This window comes from Apis dorsata, unplaced genomic scaffold, assembly GCF_000469605.1.
Source record: "Apis dorsata unplaced genomic scaffold, Apis dorsata 1.3 scaffold_156, whole genome shotgun sequence".
NCBI classification, from domain to species: Eukaryota; Metazoa; Arthropoda; class Insecta; order Hymenoptera; family Apidae; genus Apis; species Apis dorsata.
Window position 1 is genome coordinate 348,060 of NW_006263446.1, and position 5,444 is coordinate 353,503.

General features: G+C 28.5%; 1 protein-coding gene and 1 long non-coding RNA gene across 2 annotated transcripts in view; one reads left to right on the forward strand and one right to left on the reverse strand.

Moving 5' to 3' along the window:
• The window catches only part of LOC102672007 (aryl hydrocarbon receptor nuclear translocator-like protein 1), a 43,379-nt gene that overhangs the window by 12,177 nt on the left and 25,758 nt on the right, over positions 1–5,444 (reverse strand). The window lies entirely within an intron of this gene.
• Positions 2,716–3,535, forward strand: LOC116185303. Its single transcript, XR_004150120.1, has 2 exons — positions 2,716–3,210; positions 3,319–3,535. It is a non-coding gene; the product is annotated as an uncharacterized LOC116185303 (long non-coding RNA).

A 5,444-nucleotide genomic window follows, 5' to 3' on the forward strand; every position in this document is an offset into this window, starting at 1 on the left:
TATTAGACCCCCCCGCGGGGGCATCGTGGGATCGTCGTGGGATCGTCGTGGGATGCGCGCGTATTAATCTTAAGTAGATCTTAAGATAGAGTTTAAGTTAATCGCGAATTCGAACAAAAATACACTCTTTAACTTAAAGCGAAGAATAAAAGTTTCAATTTTTTTTTTTCAAGTAAATCTCGATACCTTGAGCCTTCGTTTTCATTATTTGTTCATCTCCATTTTCACTCGTTTATTTCTTATTTGTTATTCTTCATTATCTCTTACGTTGGTTACTTTTACGAGTTAGTTATTTCTCATCTTCTTTTAAGTCACCGTCAACCACGTGTCGCGCAACAGTGGCAGAAGTCGTTGGGCGGATGCTCTATTTCCGTTGGCCAGTCGAAGGTTCGCGCTCTGTTCGATTGGTACTTTCGAGTACTCGATCAGAGTTAGACCTGGTGGTCGAACGTCGTCTCTGTAATTCGGCTCCGGTGGTCTAGAGTTTACAACTCTATGCTCCTTCCTGTTGTGTCGTTGGGACATTGCGTTCGGTTGTTAGGTCGCCGTCGTAACCCTCTACTGACCATACTGGCAAATATCATCCGTCTGGCTTGATTTTGTAAGTCCAGTGATGTAAGTCGTGATGCGAGGGTGGCAGTGATTTTTTTTTTTTCCAATTTCTTCTTCATTTTTGTCATTTTTATCTATCATCGATGTTCTTCTTCGATGTTCTTGCTTCGTTTTTAAATATTAGTATTTTTTGGATTTTCTTTCATTGAGCATTGTTTAAATTTTATTTGAAATAAATAAATAATTAGTTATAATTGTATTTTCTTCGCTTTAAGTTGTATGAGAGTATTTTTGTTACAATGTTATAGATTTAAGATTTAATATTAAGGTGTAAATTAAGATAGATATAAGTAATATTATAAGTTAAGTAAGCGAGCGATAAATTGCGATGAATGTAAAAAAATTTTGTAAAGATCGTTGTAAAAATAATTGTATATTAATTTATTTATTTTGTTTCAGATTTATTTATTTAATTTTTGCATGTTATTTTTTCTTGTTTTGTTATATTTTTTAATTTAATTAATATTTGTTATTTATATTTTATGTTTAATTTATATTTTATATGTTTTATATGTTTCTAATTTATTTATATCGTTAATTTTATTGTTTTGTTTTTATTATTTAGCTTTAGGTGGGTCTCGATGCGTAGTCACCTCCTCGTTGGTGAGACCTGGTAATTGGCATCGTTTTCCAAAATTTTTTTTTTCAAAATTTTCTTTTAAAAAGAGTACAATGAAAAATATTTTATTAAAAAGATTCAATAATTTTTATTAGTAATTTTTTTCGGAAAAGATGCCAAGCTAAGAACTACGCATTAATTCATTTTTTTATGTTTCAGGATTCCCTAATTTAATGAGCTTTTGTATTTTCTTTTTTTTTATTTATATATTTTTATATATTTATTTAATTTCTTAAATTCTTTTATTACGTTTTTAATTTTTTTCAATTTTTATGTTAAATTAATTTTCGTATTTAATTCTTATTATATTTTTCAGAAATGGATCTTTGTAGAATTTCAATGTATAGGAAACTATAATTAATGTTATATTATGCAATATTTTAATTTTCGCGCGGTTAAGTAAATAGGTTCGCATTGTTTTAACCAATCAGAAAGCTTGTAAGAAAACCTGTAATGCATGGCGTCATATTTCTGCCGAAAATCATCGAAACGAGACGTATTGTCGGTGTGAGTGATCTCAATTACGCAGTAAGTACTTAATTCTACTTATTCTTCACTTTATTGTGGAATTTATAGACTATATTAAAGATTGTGATAACAAAATTAATTAATCTTTCGAGTTTCTTTGTGTTTTTTCCTTCGATGGACTATTTGATTGTTGAGGTTACCGGTATTACTCGTATTCCACGTATGAGTTTTTCAAGATTTCAAATCGTTATTATTTTATTTTGATATAATTTTAATTATATACATTTATTTTTCGGTTTTGATTTTTATTTGTGCAGATTATAATTCGATTAGGATATCGAAGGAATAATGCTGTCCATATAGCATGCACATGTCATGATGATTTATAGCTAATTTTCCTATATATTAGGTAATAACATTTTATTTCTTTTCGTAAAAATAGATGTATTTCAAATAGATTTCTTTTATCTTTTTGTTCGTATTGAAAAATGAATGTACAGTAGTTCGTCATAATATATTTTATTTCGTTGAATTATTTCAGTAATACATACATTCATTTTCCAAGTGTTCATTTAATTATATTGTTTATATAGATATATATATTTTTTTTGTCTGTTATACTTAAAATTATAAATATTTTTTATTATACTATTTTTTCAAGAAATTGAGATTCGTTGGTACATGTTCGATAAGTTTCGATTTATTGCCGAATTATCGATCGCGTCCCCTTGTATTTCGATAATCGAAATTGAGTGCGAGATATCACTGTCGTATCGATAATTGTAGTGCTAACTGCGTCATTTCCGCGAAGTGTGTGATTTATCTATTGCGTAGTATTTATTTGCATAAATACTGTTTTTTATTGTTCATATATTAGTGTGTATTATTAATACGTCTTTGTTATTGTAATTAGAAGTTTCTTTAGTGATTAAATTATTCTTTTTCTTTCATTTATCTATATTTTCATGTAATAGATTGGTGTTACGAATATTTCATATTTTGACTTTTTAAAATGAAATTTGTGCTTGATCGATATTTTATTTTAATATTTTTGATTAATTTTATATATTTTATACATTTTATGCGCTTATTTGATAGTTTTGATTTCGTTTCGTACAGCTGTTAATTTTTGGGTTAGCTTCGAAAGCGGGAAAAATTCCAATATGGACGCCATCATGTCACAATGACGCAGTAAAATTTGATATTTTGTACGTATATCATTTTTCTTTTATCTCATCCTATTAATACAACTTTATTTTCAGAGAATTTTGTTTTTAGAAAATTTTTGTGATCGCGTGCAATGCGATCAGTAAAATCAGTGTTTATTTCGTAAAAGTTTCTTTATAATTTTTCTATAATCGCGAAATTAGAGTCAGTATTTGTTCGCCGATTGTAACATAAACGAACGAGTTAATAGTCTTTTATTTTTTTTCTTTTTTGAATATTCGTTTTCGGTACAGAGTAGAATCAGTGCATCAAGAGAATAAAGTGATCATCAATCACGCGAAGAGGTTATTATTCTTTTATATTTTTTTTCAATTCTTTAATTTTTTATATTTTATTTACGTATTTTTTAAGAAAAAAAAATTATATTTAATGTTTTTTTCTTTTTATTAAAGGTATTGGACTTCATTGTAGACATTAGCCTTGAAATTAGAAAATAACAATATTTGTGACCGCGTGCAATGCGGTTAATAGAATCAGTGTTTGCTTCGTAAAAGTTTTCTTAAATCCTTAAACGGATAACGCGAAATTAGAATCAGTGTTTGCTTCGTGAAAGTTTTTTTAAATCCTTTAATGGATAACGCGAAATTAGAATCAGTGCTTCTCTCAAGAGGACAAGACGATCATCCATCACTCGAAGGTAATTATATTTTATTCTATTCAAATTCTTCTTTCATTCGTACAGAATCATTTAAAATTTTAAAATTTCAAATCTTTGTATTAAAATTTCAATTTTTAATACTATTATATCACTCTAATAGAATTTTAACCTTTCTTATTATAATTTTTTCAATTATTAATTAAAAAAACTAAACGTGTTTTTAATTATGTTGTTCCATTTTTATGTTACAGATGCTTGACCATGTCCACAACTATTTGTTATGACAATGGCCTCCTCGAGTACTTCCTAGTTCTTCGCTTCAAACGGTGAGTCGCATGCATTTATGTTCCTCCAGTCACTCAATCATGTCGTAGGATGAAAGATCCGAATCGACACGAGTGATTGGTTGTATACGTAGAATTTTGCACGAGCACAGTGACCACGGGTATTTAATATACCCGTGAGTAGTAACATTTTTTACATGTTTTATTTATTAGTATAGGCTAGGTTTTCTTGTGCATCGCGTTTTTGAATGTTTTAATAATAATTCATGTAATATATTATTGATATAATAAAATAGATTGAATAAAAATTGATATTTAAAATTAATAAATTGTAGTATTATAGATTATATTTAATATTTTCAGAATCAAATTATTATGTGAATATATTTGTCTATGAATTAGATATGTATATTTTAATTAGTAATAAATGATTGAAATGACGTTAATTAAATAATGGAGAAATCAGATGTTATCCAACTTCGTTGCAATTATTATATAACAGTTATGAGCTCAAGTATTATCGTTAATGCGATAATATTCTATTATTTTTAATTTTCATAATAGTATATTACATGATTTATTTATTCGATTTTTAGAATATTAATAATATTAGAACTTTCGTAAGAATGTATGAAATCTTATGCACAAGAAGACATTTCGCGACAAGCAGATTTCAAAATCAAAGCAACAAATTTTGAACATTGTTTTTGTATTTTTCGAATCATGCTTTGATTAAGGAATCGCTTGAGGTTTCTATTAATAATTCAATTAATTTTAATTATTTTATTTTAAATTGAGTCTTAGTATCGATATTTTTTATTATCAATAAATTTTTATCAATATTTTTATATTATATTTAATATTAAATTTTCAATATTGAAGTCATTATAGTAGAATTTATTTAAATTTAAAAATAAAAGAAATTAAAGAATATTAGCCCGTTAGAAAAAAGATTCATTAATATTTTTTTAGCTCAGGATTTTCAGGTTTAACCCCTTCCATGTTCGTTGCCAGGATCTCACTCACGTGCTCAGGTGCTACTTGGGTGAGAGAGAGGCAACGAGCATGATGACTTTAGTCCATAAGTTTCTAACAATTTCTCAGCGACTGACGATGCGTTAATGTATCGTGCGCGACGTAATTTCCACATTATGTGTGTGTGTGTGTGTGATTAGGCTGTGGAATTACGTCGTTTCAAATTTCTATTCTAATTCTATTATTAATTAATAATAATAATTTCCAATATATACTATTTATTATTAATAATAACTTTACCAATAATAAATTATTATTAAAATTTATATCATCTTTTTGACGAAATCATTTCGTTAAAAGATATATATATACGTTTTTTCGTGATTCACGCAATGGTCGCTAGCCATCGTCAGTCGATTTCAGGAAAATGGTACGTAAAGTTAGAGTGTGAAAGACGCGTGCCAAGCCCGGGTGTCGGAGGCGTCCCGGGACGCTTTCCCTAGTGTAGGCTCATTGCGCCCGGGTGTTATGCGTGAGAATCGTTGGAACGAATGTGTTGGTGTGCCCGTTTTGCCAATTTTTAAATATAGGGTTAGGCAGGACAGGTAGCATACTTTCTGGTGCGAATGTTAGTGGATAAGTAGGTAGGGCCGGGCAGGTT